This window comes from Sapajus apella, unplaced genomic scaffold, assembly GCF_009761245.1.
Source record: "Sapajus apella isolate SASKATOON/1434 unplaced genomic scaffold, GSC_monkey_1.0 scaffold7, whole genome shotgun sequence".
NCBI classification, from domain to species: Eukaryota; Metazoa; Chordata; class Mammalia; order Primates; family Cebidae; genus Sapajus; species Sapajus apella.
Genome location: NW_022436947.1, coordinates 6,899,690 through 6,917,022, shown reverse-complemented (window position 1 = coordinate 6,917,022; position 17,333 = coordinate 6,899,690). Strand labels below are relative to the sequence as shown.

Sequence of the window (17,333 nt, the reverse complement as noted above, 5' to 3'; positions counted from 1 at the left end):
AGCTGTTTTTCTCTGGAGTCTGCATTCAGTTAACACCTTTTTTTTTTTTTTTTTTTTGGTTTGTTTTAGGGATGGAGTTTCTCTCTTGTTACCCAGGCTGGAGCGCAATGGCGCGATCTCGGCTCACCGCAACCTCCTATTCCTGGGTTCAGGCAATTCTCCTGCCTCAGCCTCCTGAGTAACTGGGATTACAGGCACGCGCCACCATGCCCAGCTAATTTTTTGTAGTTTTAATAGAGACGGGGTTTCACCATGTTGACCAGGATGGTCTTGATCTCTTGACCTCGTGATCCACCTGCCTCGGCCTCCCAAAGTGCTGGGATTACAGGCGTGAGCCACCGCGCCCGGCCCAGTTAACACTTTTAATGTTAACAGGTGTGGACCATCAGGAGCGTGGCTCTTTCTGGCTGCTGAATTATCATTTTTAGAGAGGCAAAGGGATAATTGCCAGACCATCACCTGATATTGCTAGTGGGTTGGGGGAGAGCCTTCTCCTGCCTCCGCTCATGACTGACTACCTGTAACAATTTGAAACCTTTTTCAATAGAGTGAAATAGAAATAAAAGCAGTCTTGAGACCCCGCAATGAATAATTGTGAAGAACTGCCTGAGATACTGTGGTGTATAAAGTGGTGTGAAAATGTGATTGCTCATTCATGGATCTTATGATCAAGTTCCCACACTCCCGGATTTCCCTTGTTTGGGCTCACACAGCCTGAGAACATAATAAGGACAGTTTTGATTTTCATTTCTGAGGTTTTTCTTTTGAGCCATATCAGGAAATTAAGGAAGACAGACAGCGGGAGAAATATACTTGCAAAACAACCTAAGTATCTGTGCAGTCTCAATATCATTTAAATTCTGGCTAAGTTTAAGGTTTTTCCTTTTTTTGTTTCCTCCTCCTCACTCTTCTAGTGTATTCCACATAATGTATTTGTATCTCTGCTCAAGGTTCTGGAGTGGTGTTTGTATGTAAGCTTAGTTATTTTAAGTTATTCACAGTTATATCCTTTAGAAGTAATTTGTCACAATCACATCTTTATGTGTCAGATATATAAGAATTATTGTCTTGTCTCTGGAAAGTATGTTTTAGAACTTTTCCTGATGAAACTGCAAGACATGTTTTACACTTACACATATCAGCTCTATTTAGCCTATAATTGTACCTGCTTAATGCCAGAATTGCCATTTCAACAGAGACGGAGATCTCCCCAACAGTTCAATTTTTATTGAATTAATTTATATTTTTAACTTAATTCAATCCACTTAGCTATAAGTGTTGAACTCAGTGAAACTTCTGTTTTGGGGGGTTTTTTTTGGGCATATGAATGGGAGCTTTGCTGTTTAAAAATACTATCCTTTGGAGATAAACATTATAGGATGTTCAATATAAAATATTATACTAATGTGGAAATGGGTTTCATTAACCCATCTATATCTGCACTTCATCCTCCATCTGGTTTTAAAATTTTAAAATTCCACATTTTAAAAAAGATAGCAGCTTGGGTTTAACTTTGTGACCATGTAAGACTGAAGTTTGGTACTGTCAACATTACCATCAACAAAAACATCAGTACTACTCTTCAGTGAGATTCTCATTATCCATCTTGTATCAGTTTTCAGTCTGCCCCTGGGAAGAAGGGCACTGGAGAATGATGTTTTCATCAAGATTTAGAAGTGGAGGAGATTGAGCATCTGGAGACCTCACTTATTTATTCACTTAACACCCATTTATTGAGACACTGCCATGTGTTCAGAGCTATGCTAGACACTGGGGATACAGAAATGAATATGACATAAATAATTTAATATTTATTTGCCCACTAGAATGTTAGCCCTCTGAGGGCAGGCATCTTGTCTTTCTCCATCTCTGCTGTCTCCTTAGCAACTCCCAGGTAATAACTGGAAATAGAATCCCAAGCTGGTCCTAACCTTTTGTCTTATGAGATTGGAATAGTAAAAGAGCAAATCTTAAACTTTTCCCCCATGTGAGGAATGATATTCACAAAAAAGACCCACTTAGAGGAAGACAAATAGGCCTTTTTCTACCACTGAAGAAAGATGCCTAGAATCCGACTGAATGAGCATCAAGTTTATATGGATGACTTTGAGTCCTTCCTAATATTTTAAAAAGTAAATCACATGAAACCTGACATTTCTACCCGACATTGCTACCCGACATGTTGGGGTAGCAACAACGCTGTGATCAGAACTCAACATAGAAAGCCGCTGTGGTGGGCCACCATAACTGATGGAAGAGCTATTTTGATGTTCAAATGCTTTGAGATTATGATTGCCTGAAGTCTTTGTTGCTTGTTATACTCTCTCTGCTGTGTGATTACCGCAAAGACAGGCCAGATTGCAAGGGCCACACAGAATTAGCTCTTGAGATAATTATTTGAAAACTGTTTAGCCATGATAGCAGTTAGAAATCAAGCAGTGAATTCTTCCAATGTCTAAAAACAGGTGTAGGGATTGATTTGTCCTAAAATAAAAAATAACCAGCTGCTGCTAAATGAACTTGGTTGTTAACGAATCAAACAGTGGCAGAATGGTGTTCTACAAAAAGAACAGATTTGGGAACCCAGCTCCTCCCATCACTAGCCGAGAAGCTTTGGGTAAACCATTTAACCTCTGTAGGCCTTTCTAGGTCTTATTTATAAAATGTTGCCAATAATACTTGTCTTACTGACCTCCAGGGTTGCTATGAAAATCATTTCAGAATAGGGATATGAAAGCCCTGTTTACTGTAAGTGTCATGTATTTGTATTCTTAGCCTATTTGTGATGTCACTAGGCACTTGGAAATCAGCCCACAAATGGCTGATCTGATTGATGATAGAAGCATAATTGCCCTGTGACCAACCCACTTCATTCCAGACATTTCAGTGCAGGAGCAAGGTCTATGGGAAAAAGTCAAAAGGAGACTGATCAGAGGAATTCCACTGGCCCTTCCCAGGGCCCTGTGCACAAAATGGTCCCCTGTGCATTGTTATTTTGCTGTGTTTGCTGATGTCCACAGCTTCCTAGACATTAACAGATGGATATCTGGGTGATGATGAACAGACAGAGTGAGTGATATTTTACCAGTTTTCTAGTGCAAAGGCCTCTGTATCTAATCTAGGGGCTTGCGGCCTTCACTAGTTACTCTTTCAGTTGAATGGCACAGAGATAAAGTACTGCCTGCCTTTCTTTAAAATGCTGCGGAATGACATCTAGTGAATTTTTTCAAGCCTACACATACTGATGGTTCTGCTTTTGATTGCAAGGGTAGGACAAAGTGATTCTAGATCCTGACCCGAGCCCTGTGTCCTGCTGCTGCCCAGGTCCTCTCTATCAGCGTTTCATGCTTGCCACTGACTGAGCTCAAGGCTCTGGATTAGGTCTTAGCACACAGCTCTTTGGCAGAGAGGAGAGGTGGGCAATGCCAGTTGGTTGGAACATGGGAAAGAGGAACAGGATAATTCCACTTACGGTATTACTTTGCTTTGTTTTTTGCTTACCTTAAGCAACTGGACATAAAGGAAATATATGGCCCCGTCTTTAGATAGTTAAATTTCAGTCAATAGTCAAAACTAACATTAGAAAAAGCTTTAAGAGTACTTTAAACAAACAAGAACATATTATAAATAGGAACATGAAAATTTATTTATTACATCAATAAAATGTGCCTAAATTTTTCAGAGTTGACTTAAGTGCATAATAGATAATCTGATCACTTTGATGACATGTAGCCTCAACTAGAAAGTATTGACTTGAGACACTGCCTCTTTGTGAATGTCTAAGTATAGCCTTTATTGATAAGATTGTCAAAAACTGAGAGTCTAATGCAGTTAAATTCAGTTTTGCCAAACTGGAAATGATTAAATTTATCCTATATGCCTGAGGCTGTGCTAAATTCTACAGATAAAAGATAAATAAGGCCAGGCAAGGTGGCTCACACCTGTAATCCCAAAAATTTGGGAGGCTGAGTCAGGCAGATCACCTGAGGTAGGAGTTTGAGACCAGCCTGGCCAACATGGTAAAACCCCATCTCTACTAAAAATACAAAAATTAGCTGGGTGTGGTGGTGGGTGCCTGTAATCCCAGCTACTCAGTAGGCTGAAGCAGGAGAATCACTTGAACCTGGGAGGAAGAGGTTGCAGTGAGCTGAGATCACGCCACTGCATTCTGGTCTGGCGACAGAGTGAGACTTCATCTCAAAAAAAAAAAAAAAAAAAAAAAAAAAGATAAAATGATATAATTCTTACCCTTGCTTAGATGTCCGTCCTGTTTCTTTAGCTTGGCCTCCTCAACCATGAGGGTTCTAATCTTTGTAGTTGCTTCTCTTTGGAAGTTCTATTTATTGAGGAAGCCATACACAGGCACATACGCAGAAAAGAACCAGAAGACCGCATCCACTGGAAAATGTAATATACATAAAAATTAAGTGCACCATTTCTTATCACTTGAAGAAACCTAGGTAACTTAACATCACGCCTTACAAACAGTCTGTGCTCATTGATTAAACAATGACAGTGGTAGTGGCAGTGGTGATGATTATGATGATGAAGGCAAGAGAAACAACCGCCACTACCTTTCCACAAACTTTTTATTATCTACGCCAGGTCTTTTGCGATGTGTGGTAGTTATACCCAGTTCAAACTTCAGGTACACCATGACTCTGTGAAGAGAAAGATACATTTTTTCTCAGTGTCTTTTATGCCTGTAGCCACAGGAAACTTATCAAACACTGACGTCAGCTACTTTCCCATGAGAAGTTTAGAAATTTCATAATACCACAAATGACTTTCTCTTTCCTATTTTCTTCAGACAAATACAGAACTTTTCATGAAACTTAAAAATAAACATCTGACCTTCATGGATACATTCTTATTGCTTCTCCAATCAGAAATCATCCAGCCTGGAAAAATCCATCCTCATTCTTCTCTTAACAATTGAAAGATCTTGGCCGATGCAAATAGCCTCGCAGATTTCTCTTCATTAAATGATTGTGCAAGAGAAAGTAGAAAGGCTTCAGTGATTAGACACCATTTTAATCATCAAAGCCCATCTTTTGTACTGTTATAGAACAGAGAAAGATCTGGTTTTTTTTTCATAGTTTTACAAAATTGGTTACTCTGAAAACATATATCTAAGTTATATCCTTTGTACTTGATAAAATTTTAAGAAGAACTCAGCAAAATTTCCCTGGTAGCTTGCTAGTCTTGGCCACCTGATGGTACAGAAATAAACTGAGAATTGAGCCATTCTACTTTCCAGATGCAGAATAACAAAGATGGCAAAGAAAGGAGCTGATAATATTCATGAAGGGTCAATGGCATGCTAGGTTAACTACTAGGCACTTTTTATATTATCTCAATTATCACTCAACAACAGACATTTTTTTTCATTGTACTTTGGGCTCTGGGGTACATGTGCACATCCTGCATCCTGCAGAATTGTTGCATTGGTACATACATGCCATGGTGGTTTGCTGCCTCCATCACCCCCCACCCCCATTGCCTATATCAGGCATTTCTCCTTTTTTTTTTTTTTTTTTTTCCTGAGATGGAGAATTTCTCTGTTGCCCAGTACAGTGGTGTGATCTCGGCTCACTGTAACCTCTGCCTCCCGAGTTTAAGCAATTCTCCTGCCTCAGCTGCTCAAGTAGCTGGGATTATAGTCATGCACCACCACGTCTGGCTAATTTTTATATTTTTAGTAGAAACTGGGTTTTACCATGTTAGGCTGGTCTCGAACTCCTGACCTTATGATCCACCCGCCTCAGCCTCCCGAAGTGCTAGGATTACAGGCATAAGCCACTGCACCTGGCCAACAACAGACTTTTATGAAGCATATGATATATATCAGGGAACATGGTAAATACTTAGTATGGAGTGATCAATAAGATCATCCCCTTACCATCGGGAAGCCCATATTCATGCAATGCTACCATAGAGGCGTTAACAAAGTGCAATGGAAGAAGAAAAAAACCCTTCAAGGTAGTTATTACTATCTTCATTTTAAAATTGAAGTAGCTGATACCTGTTAGGTATCTTTGTTAAAGAGCTTCTCTTAGGTTATTAAGGGTAGAGTTCTATGTGACCTTACAATCAAGTCTTCTTCCATAATTCCATGCTGTTTTAATGGGAAAGATCTATGTTCAATCCAACTGAATGATTTAAAGCTTTCTCTGCAATCCAGTAAATCTGTTTGCTACAGAATGCCACAGAATTCTGACTTTCACTGAATAATTGACTTTTTCTTTAAGTATAAGAAGAATTTCCTTAATTTCCCACTTTAACCTGTTTGGTAGTTAAATTCCTAACATATTATCATATTAATACATCTTGTCTCTCTTACCTACTTGTTTATACAAATATCTGTATACATTTCCATATGCATAACTCCTTAATAACACAAAAAATCTGTCTCGTAAAAACAAGAGATTCTCACCCAGACATAAACCTATGCACTAAAATACAAGCATACTGTAGATGCATTTTATTCAAGATACATAGGCAAAATCTGAAATGGAAACATACAATTTCAAGAAATAAAAAGGAAACATTGTTCAAGGACTTGATTGTAGCACAAAAGAGTTACAAGAAATAATTTGGGGAAGGTGGGTGGTTAAAAGTGAGGAGGAGATACAGTGGATACTAAGCAAGGCATTGGATGGCTGGTAAAATTTCATGGCATTCTTAAGATGATAAGTAGTCCTGTATTTGAATTGCCTTGGTATGGGCCACTTGCAAAAACATTCAATATTTCCCTTCTAAGATATGGTAAGCCAAAAAATATATATGGAAAGTTCACTAAGTCATTGGTAAATAATCCAGTGTTGACTTTTAATTTAGAAATAACTGGCCAAATTGATCCCAGCCTTCCCAACCATAATTCTCCCCCTGCAGAGTATGTTGATTTGTATTCTCTTATTGTTTGTCTTTCTTTTTATTATTTTATTTTCCTACTGGTCCAGTATATGACCAGAGATATTGAACCTTCATGATTTTATATATTTTGAGTTCATAAATTCCCTTGAGTTGTCATCTTTCCAGTCTAAAGCTTCATCTTTTTCTATTCACATGTTCTAAAAATAATCTTTTTAACGATGTATAACATATAGAGAAGTGCACAATTTATCATTGTACAGTGGGATGGACTTTCATAGAATGAACGCAACTGAGTAGTGAGCATCCAGATCACAAAACAGAAGCCCCCAAATGTCCCTTCAGAGTCACACCCTTCCCCCACCCAGCCACTGCTCCATGATCACCATTATTCTGATTTCTAACATCGTGTTCATTTTTTTCTGGGTTTGAATTTTTATATTAATGAAATCATATAGTAATTTTTGTTGTGTTGTTTACATTATGATTCTGAGATTGATTGCCTGGGCAATACTTAGATCATTCTAATTGCTATATAGTGTTTCATTGTTTGCTTACCACAATTTATCCATTTTACTGTTGATAGACATTGAGATTATTTCTGTTTTGTGGCTATTATTAATAGTACCACTAGGAACATTCAAGTTCATGTCTTCTGGTGAATATATGCATGGATTTTTGCTGTATATATGCCTATGAGCAAGATCTCTGGGTCATAGGGTACACAAATATTCAGTTTTAGCACATGCTGCCAAATCTTTTTCTCAAGTGATTTTGCCAATTTATATTCCCATAGCAGTGCATGAGAGTTTCAGTTGCTCACCAACATTTTGATTTATCTGTCTTTTAAATTTTAGCTATTCTAGGTATGTAGTTTTAGTTCATTGCAGATTCAATTTGAATTTTTTTAATGATTAATGAGATTGAGCACTTTTTCATATACTTGTTGGGCGTTTTGTCTTTTTGGTTTTGTTTTAAGACAAGATCTCCCTCTGTCACCCAGGCTGGAGTGCGGTGTCATGATCATGGCTTACTGTGGCTTGACCTCCCTGGCGCAAAGATCCTCCCACCTTAGCCTCCCAAGCAGCTGAAACTATAGGCATGCACCACCACACCCAGTGAAATTATTTTTTAGTTGTTAGCAATTTTAAATATCCTCTTTTGTGAAATGCCTGTTGAAATCATTACTTATTTCTCTATTAGATCATCTGTCTTTTTGATGTGTGGAAATTCTTTACATATTCTGGATACAAGTTCTTTGTCATATATATTGTTAATATTATTTCCTCAATCTATGGCATGGCTCTTCACTCTTTTTATGGCTTTTAGCTTTAATGCAACACGAGTTTTTTTTATACTTAATGATTTTTATGTCATGTTTATAAAATTCTTGCCTAACCCAAAATCATAGAGAATTTTCTTTTTCCTGAAAGCGCACATGTGTAAGTTTTCACATTTAGATCTACAATCAGTCTGAAAGAATTTGGGGGGAATGATGCTAAATAGAGGTCAAGTTTTGATTTTCCTTTTCCATATAGATATTCATTTAGGTGCGGGGTGATGTTACTTTCCTACACATAGGGATTGTCTTACCTTCTGGTTGTTTGATAGAGTTGGGGAAGTTCTCATCAGTTAAACGGGGCTGAGCTGATCTACAATTCATCTTCCATTTTGCGTGTCTCCTTCAACCTCTGGTTTGTTCCCTCTCCATGGCTGAAATATCCAAGGGTCCTAACTAAGGTTGTTTCCCAAGACCCTTTATCACAGTGTAATTTACTCTTTTCAGTGCACAGTTCTGCAAGTATTAACAAGTGCACATAGTTAAATAACAACCACCATGAATAAGATGTAGCACAGCTCTGTCACTCCAGAATGGTCCTTCCGTCTTGCACTTAAAGTTTTTTCTACTCAGCTCCACAAGACTACTAAGACTCTGCTCTGTTTCTCAGAAATGTTCTACTTAGTTTCTCTCTTGTGTGCTCTTGTTCCTTGTATCTTAAGTACACCAAATTCCTTGAGGGGGAAATCACTGAATGTGAGATTACTTTTCCAGGCCTTCCTTCTGTCCAAGATGTTGGCCCCTCAAATCCCAGTTACCACAGCAGCTCTGGGATACCTCCAAACTGATTTTGGTTTTGTGGAACATTGTCCAGAGTTTCTAGTTGTTCTCAATGAAAGCGCTGGACTGCCACAAGCTATTCCATTTAGGCAGATACTTAAGTCAGTCTAGCTACATTCCACAAACTCATCAACAATCTCCTCCAACACATTTAAAGAAAACTGTTTTATAGAACTCAAAAAGGTAAAAGAAAGTGTCAATGTTGGCAGCTATGGCTGCCCCATGTATCCAGTCATGGAAGGAGCTTTAGAATAAAACAAATCTGGGTTTTAATTCCAACTTGGTCATTTATTAACTATGTGACAATAAATCTTACTTCCAAATGGGAAAAATAAAAACCAACTAGTTTCACAGTTTTCTTGTGAAGACTAAATGAAAGAACAGATATCAAGTACCTTGCAAATAGTAGGTATTTAATAAATTATAGATATTATTATGTAATATATTATCATTTCCCTTAGAGCTATAAAATACATTCATCTCTTAGAAATAATAGAGAAGGGGCAGGGGTAGGTGGACTTGAAAACAATACTCTTCTCTGAGCACCCTGTTAGATGCTGACAAGGGGAAACTTGGTTGAAATTGTTTTATTCAAAACTATAACAAGGTCGTTCACATACACAACACATTTTTTTTCATGGAAAGATGGTAGAAAGAAACCATCTGAATTGGAGTACAAATCTATTCCAAATGCTACATGTTACAGATGAAGGAATTGAGTGGTTAAATTACTTGTTCAAGGTCAATTCACTTGTTAGTATTTATTTAAATGACCCAAATTCTCTAGTATCATATATTTCTTTCCTTCTAACATACTCATAGCTCCCATACTCAATATAAATGTAAAGCAGAGACAACTAATAATTTTTTATTATTACTGGCTCATTCTGACTAAAACCCATCAATCTATTTTTAAATATTTTAATTTCCATCCCCACAAATTATGTGACTTCCTGCCAACTATTATTGAAATAGCTACTCACCATTCCTTTCCCATTTTAAGGGTTATATCCTGTAGCTTTTCATTTTTCCATCTGTAATTAAGAAATGGTCTGCCTTATCCTCTAACGTATGAAAGGAGCTCATGCAAGCCTGTAGAACACAGCTCTCTTGAAGTCTACCAAGCGAAAAAGGGAGTGAGGAACCTCCATCCTCTGGGCACTGCAAACAAAGGTGACCATATGCTTCCCTGGCACTTTCATCTCTGGGCAGGGACAGACTCTCATGCTTTCCAGCAAAGGCAGCCCTGTGGGGATCATTTTTTGGTAAGACCCTCTGCCCAGCACATCTTTCAGCATTGTGTATTCTACAAACAGATATATGAGCTTGAATCTCACATGGCCCAAGTAACTTGGAAGAGTTTAATGGTCCCAGAGCATGCAGCCATCTCAGAAAAGCCTCACACCAGGCTTTCTCCAGGGCTCTGCCTGAAACATGCTTTCCTCAGATCTTTACATGGGGGACTCCTTCCTAGAAATGTATTTTTAGTCTAGATGTCTCCTTTTCAGAGACTGTTCCTCACCATCCAACCTCCAGGGACCCTCAGTGGCCCTGTTCACTTCCTGCTGATTCTTTATTTGCTCACTATCAGAAATGCATGTTTGTACTCCAGCACAGTGTAAGCTCCATGGAAACAGAGTCCTCATGCATCATCATGTGCCCTGTCCTGGAGCAGAGGACTCACTCAATGGACAAGCAAATGTGCTCCTGTATCGACCAGATACACCCAGCATGGTGGGTCAGGCTCTGGCTTTGAATACTGGCCTCACCACTAGCTGGGTGAATTCAGGCAAATGACTTAAGCCAAGAAACTTCTCAATGCCTATTCTAAGATAAGAATATCTATCTTACAAGGTTATTACAGTCATCAAATGAAATAATGTGTGCAACGTATGTCCATTGCAGCACTGTTCACCATAGCAAAGACTTGAAACCAACCTAAATGCCCATCAATGATTGACTGGATAAAGAAAATGTGACACATATATACCATGGAATACTATGCAGCCATAAAAAAATGAGTTCATGTCCTTTGTAGGGACATGGATGAAGCTGAAAACCATCATTCTCAGTAAACTTAAGAACAGAAAACCAAACACCGCATGTTTTCTCTCATAAGTGGGAGTTGAACAATGAGAATTCATGGGCACAGGGAGGAGAACATCACACACTGGGGCCTGCCAGAGGGGTGGAGGGGGTGCTAGGGGAGGGATAGCATTAGGAGAAATACCTAACATAGATGACAGGTTGATGGGTGCAGCAAACCACCACGGCACGTGTATACCTATGTAACAAACCTGCACGTTCTGCATATGTATCCCCGAACTCTTAAAGTATTAAAAAAAAAAAAAAGAAAAGAAATAATGTGTGCAATGTGCTTAGCACAGGGCCTGACACTGAAAAATACTTAACAAACAATGCTATTATTTCCATAACAAAATCAAAGCATATTACGGAAAGGTCACTGAGGAATTGTTTCATAAAAATGATACTGTTGAAATCAGATACCCTAATTCAACCATGTAAGATAAAATTTTAAATTAATTAAAATCTAGCTCTTCTTGTTAGCTATTTACAATTATTTATTTTTATAAAGGATCTCTAATTTAACCTTTGCAATGATTCTCTGTTGAAATAAGTTACATCACCCTCCCCTCTTCCCCCACCACCAGCCTCTTTGTATCCATTTGGGAAATGCCATCTTTCTGAGAATACTTGCAGTAGAAATTTTAACGTAGGATATTAACCATCTCCTGTAAATATGTGCTAGCAATGTTTTTCTATTTGCTTAATCTAAAAAGATGCTAGTTACAGTTTTTCATGCGACTCAATGACTTTAGAGTTCTAAGAAAATCACTATTCTTAGAGGACTAGAAATCTGATCAAGAGAGAAGAAATTACTTCTTTCTATTTATTATACCTTGGTTCTCCTATAGTAAATGTTTTCACGTAAAACTCATTTCTCCCCATGCCTGAGGAGATGGTTAAATCAAAGGAGCAATTACTAGTGCCTGGCTGTTTGCCACTGGCTGCGATGGGGACTCGGGAGGAAGACAGGCTCATTTGCCTAACAGAGCCCAGCTCCCTTCCCGTCTTCCTTCATCTTGGGCCTTTTCCTTCCTTACTACCTCCGGTCTAGACTCAGCTTTCCCTGCTGCAGAGACCTTTGGCAACTGTTTCTGAGCCAGGGCAGCCAGCATGTGTGTGTCGGGCACTGCATTAAAAGCTATGGCTTAAAGGGCTAAAGTGAGGAATAGTTCACCCGGGCGTCTATTGAAGTTGCAAGGTAACTGATGTGAGAGAAAGATCTTAAAACAGGGAGTAAGAGCTTTAGCAACTCTCTGACCCTTAGACCCTAAATCTGAAAATAGAAAGGAAAGAGATTATCTGAAGACAAAACTCTACTGTTAGTCAACCTGCCATTCATGTGATATTTTCTTTTGAAAGTCTTTCTGTCTTTATCTCACTGACAAGGTAGTTCATGGACATACACAGACGATATACACCAAAAAGGTTTTCCACTTAAAACATTTTCTTCCTTCAGTTTCCCTTTATTCATTCTCAAATTTTAAGATAAAAATACCAAGGAGATTGGGAGTAGCGAATAGGAAACTTGGCAATTAGATACTGTCCCTGCCAGAGGGTTTGTCTTAACTATACCTCCTTCTCCAGAATAATTTATTCAGAATAATTCTGAGATGGACTCTGTAATAATTGTATTTATTTTCCTTAAAATACAAATGCACAATAGCTATTTCTACTCCTCCCTTATTTCTCCCTTTAGATTCTAACAACAGCACTTGAGGAAAAAATGATATTTGAAAATATATAGTCTGTATTAACCAAAATTCATTCAACTTAATTATGCTTCCATCCTTCTTTTATTCCAGGTATCATTGGAACATTTCAAGATCATCAAATCCAATTCCGTAGGGACTGGTGATCAACCAGAAGGCTCAGACATCTGATTGCTGACCTGTGAGTAAAGTTTATGTTTAATTAATACTTTGGATTCCTTTCTTAGGAATTACATAGCCTCTGTGCCTCTCTGCCTGATATTCTAAATTCTTACATCTAAAGATGCACTGTGAGAACCAGGTTTTCTGCTGTGAACTTCCTACTTTACTTACCAGTTAATTAATCAGTTAGAATCTATCAAGTTTTGAAGGCTCTATCAAGTCTTGTATCCTGTTTTCTAGTCTGATTTTTTTGCTTTATTTTTAAATTTTTCCTGCAACATAATACCTTTCACAAAACAGTCCTGGATCAATAATGAAGTCTTCACTTCCTGTGAAACATGCTAGTGACTTGAATCAATAAAGACAACACAAGCCAGCCTTCCAAGGTGAATAAGCTCATCTTTGTGCAAACACTGGTGATTTCAGGAGCACTAAGAACCCCTCACTTTCAACCAAAGTCTCTCACCTGGGAGGAAAATTTATACCAGAACAGGGACCACCTCCAGAGGTGAAAGAGGGGATTTCCATTTTAGAGGATGGAGAAACGAAAGGACACTTCATTCATTCACAATTTTGCTGAGCTTGGCTCTGGTAGGTGGAAAAGTTCTTTCAGGAGTTTAGCACACCACTCAAGCAATTGTTGTTTCAAGATCCTATCTGCTGTCCCCATGCAAGTTTTCTCAGGCTACCATAGTGAAAACCCACAGACTGAGTGGCTTAAACAACAGAGGTTTCTTTTTTCGCTATTCTGGAGGCTGGAAGTCTGAGATCAAGGTGTTGGCATGGTGGATTTCTTGAGGCCCTTCTTGCAGATGATCACCTTCTCCCTGTGTCTCCACTTGGTTGTCTCTCCGGGCACACACCTGTCTGGTGCCTTTCTCTGTGCCCAAATTTCCTCTTCTTGTAAAAACATCAGTCATATTGGATCAGGCCCATCCTAAAGACCTCATTTTAACTTAATCACTCTTTAAAGAACTTATCTCCAAATACAGTTACATTCTGAGGTCCTGAAAGATAGGATTTCAACGTATGAATTTGGGGGAAATACCATTCAGCCCATACTGCTGCTGCCATCATTTTCTCTCTCTAATATGCTTGTTTTTTTGTTTCTTGCACATGGGCTTCCCTCTGATTCTCCCCTCCTGAACCCCCTTAGCGATTACGTTACTCTCAGAGCATTTGCAGTTCCGACGGTGTATTATAGTCATTTGTGTACAGCTTTCATTTCCCTGTGACACTCTATACATTCTGAAATCAGAAAGTGTGCCTTCTACAACTCTCATAGCACTGGAGGAGATTTTGTATACAGTAGACATTTTGTAATATTTATTAAATGAATGAATGAATGGATGGAAGGAGGATTAGATGTAGCCTCTGAACCTATAATTTATTTGCTTTAAGACTGTCTCCAAATGTTGAGTACTAAAGGTGCTTTCTCCTCACTTGCTGTTCCCAAAGACAGGTAGAAATAAGTAAAGGCTGAGGAGAAACATTGAAAGAAACATACGATTGACTAATAGCAAGAGAGTCACCTTTTTCCCAAAGAGGTAGGAAACAGTAAATAGCACGAGCATGCCCCAGTTATGGTGGCCTTTCCATGAGAATACTATTTGGGGATCCAAATGGGACTTACTAATTTGAAGCATGTGGGGCGTGCAAAGTCATGTGTCTAGAAAACAATGCATATGCAGGTTGGCAGGTCCGGTGAGAACTAGAGAGACACTCACAGTCACCACCTACAGGCAGGAAGTAGCAGTGCATCAGTGGATGAGGCCACCAAGGAAGACTGTAGAGGGAGAGGAGCAGTGGCTTACAGATTCCATCAGAAATTATATATGGAAAGTTTTCCTGGTAGATAACAGGAGAAGGACCTGTCCACGAGAAAGAACACTACATGCTACTTCTAATGAAGGTGTGTGAGAACATGTAGATGAGCTAATGTGTCTATTTTTTCTCCTTTTGTATTTTTGGATGTATTTTGTACCTTCTCTGTCCTGTTTTTTGGGCTGTACCTCAGACCATTCCTGTGGGGCTAGCCCTACCCACCTTTGCTCCCTTCTAGCTAAATCCCCCCATGGTCATTGTCTGACTCCCCTGCTGCCTGCCCAGGGGATCTTGGACAACCTTCCTTTGGGCCCATTTTCCTCATCAGCCAATCAGAGCTGATCAGAATGGATAGCAGGGGAGGCCAGGATGAGAATCCTTAATGACCAAAGAGACAGTTTGAAGTAAAGGCTCCAGATAGGGTTGGAAGCCTATACCTCTTTTGCCCTGAATACCCTCCTTAGTCCATTGTCCCCTGCTCATTGTCCCACTCCACATGTACCCCAGAATAAGCTTTGGCAGTATTTTAGGGTTTTCTTGCCAGACCAGAAGTCACCTGCTAGAGAGTGGAGGGGCCAGGCCATGGCCTCTGGCATGACCAGCCACCCCTCTCTAGGCCTCACCATCAAATGTCATTTCTCATGAGGCCACACTTACCCCTGGGCTGAATTTCCCTAATTAGCTCTGCTAGCATGATGCAAATAAAAGGGGTAGAGATATTTATTCATCTCTCTTTTATTTTCCAAAGTGTTATTTCTTTTAAGTTCTCTCCTTGCTTTCAATTTATTTTTTTTACCGTCTCCCGTAGCTCTCTTTCCTTAGTAGAAACCCTTGATCTTCAGGGTGATTTTCTGATTATTAGCAGAAGAGGCTATCAGAGGTCTGGAAGCCACCTCCTGCTTTTCTTTATTCTTTATTCCCTTACCCCACCCAAATTTTTTTTAATGTACGTTGAGATACCAGCTTTCTTCAAGAACCTACTTCCATACTTTCTTCTTTGTGTTCTTGGAGTAGCCAGGAAAAAGATGCCCGTTTTCTTGAAGCTGCCCAAAATGTCAATGACACGTGGGTCAGTGATTGTATGCAAATTGCTATTTATATCAAATGAGAAATGTTGAAAGCAAGAGGAAACCCTTTGCAATCCATGAATGGCCTAGCTGGGGTGTTCCAGTGAATGATGGCCAGTGGCCAAAATAGGTGCCTCCCGACTGTGTTTCATTAATTTCAGTCAGCTCATGGGCTTGGAGAGAAAGATCATTTTCCTATGAGCGTGTAAAAGAAGTGCTTTGAGTTGTAAGCACCTCGAAGGCTTTGCCCTTGTTTTTAAATGGGAGATTTTATAACCACTGTGGAACAATATTTTTGGAGTCAGCTGAAGCTCCAGGTGGAGTGAAAAGAGAAGTTTGGGTTTTTATTTTCTTCTTCTTCTTCTTTCCTTGAGTTTTGCAGAATGAGCCTCCTTAGAAACACTTGACAAAGTCCTTAGTCTCCTTTGGTTCAGGTGGGCCCAAGCCTTTTATAGAAGGATCTGAAGGGAGCTTTCTTAAACTAAGAGTCTTTCCTGTGGGTTTTTGGTAGTGACTGTAGAAGTAGTCTCATATGGGAGAAGGTCTGGAATCCATTCCCTTCCCTGGGAGTCTCCTCTCAAGGAGACTGCTCTCAGGGTCCTTGTCATGAGATATGAGAAGAAAAATCCACAGTGAGCCTGGGCATAGTCAAGATTTGGTTAAGAATGGGGAGGACACGAGGTCACAGATTCTATGGGACTCCCAGCACTCTGGAAACCTTCATAGTAAAGAGGATAGAAGACACTCCAACATCACCACGTGCAGCTTTAGTAACCTTGCCCAGATAAATGTGTTTCCCTGGCCAGGGAATTGCACCTGGTTTTAAGAGGCCCCTCCATGAAGATACCCCTTCCTGCCTGGCATGATCATTGACAGACAAAGACTGTGCTGAGAAGGGGGACAGAGCAGGGAGAAACACACACAGCAGTGCCAGGAACTCTTGTCTATAACTCCTTTCCAGGCTTTTGTTCTCATAAGCACGAGTGAGTACACAAGTAAAGAGGAAACAATGATCGTGCTGTTTAGCTTTGAACCACAAACTATCATGGCTTTCCTAAGATTCCAACTCTAGTAGGATTTGCACAGTTACAGGACACAGACTCAACTGCTTCTGAACTCTGCTTTGGGATGCTTAACAAGATTAAGTTGTGAACATCTCATGCCACTCTGAGCAGCAGTACTCAAATAGTACTTAAGCAGAACAAACAGTCTAGGGGAAAAAAAAAAAAAACCCTAAGACATTTTCCTTCCTACTATTCTCTGTATCCCAGGCTCAACTTAATGCCAAATTAAATCTATATATATATTTTTTAATTGACGTTTCCTAGAGGAAAAGGCAGAGCTGCGTTCCCTGAAACATATTTTAACCCAAACTTATTACTTGGGTTTTTTCTTTCCTCCTCCCTTTTGCTAATTCAAAACAAAATGTCCATCATCCACTCTAACACCAGCCTCTAAGAGCTAGAGACAAATGGAGTCTGAATAGCCACG

The 17,333-nt window shown here is 39.4% G+C and overlaps 1 protein-coding gene across 10 annotated transcripts in view; it reads left to right on the top strand.

Annotated features, from left to right (window-relative positions):
• The window catches only part of CALD1 (caldesmon 1), a 207,728-nt gene that overhangs the window by 54,205 nt on the left and 136,190 nt on the right, over nucleotides 1-17,333 (top strand). For all 10 annotated transcript variants that reach the window (XR_004268249.1, XR_004268248.1, XR_004268247.1 and 7 more), the window contains exon 2: nucleotides 12,883-12,970. The gene's annotated coding sequence lies outside the window, so the exon portion shown is untranslated. The remainder of the gene's footprint in view (nucleotides 1-12,882; nucleotides 12,971-17,333) is intronic.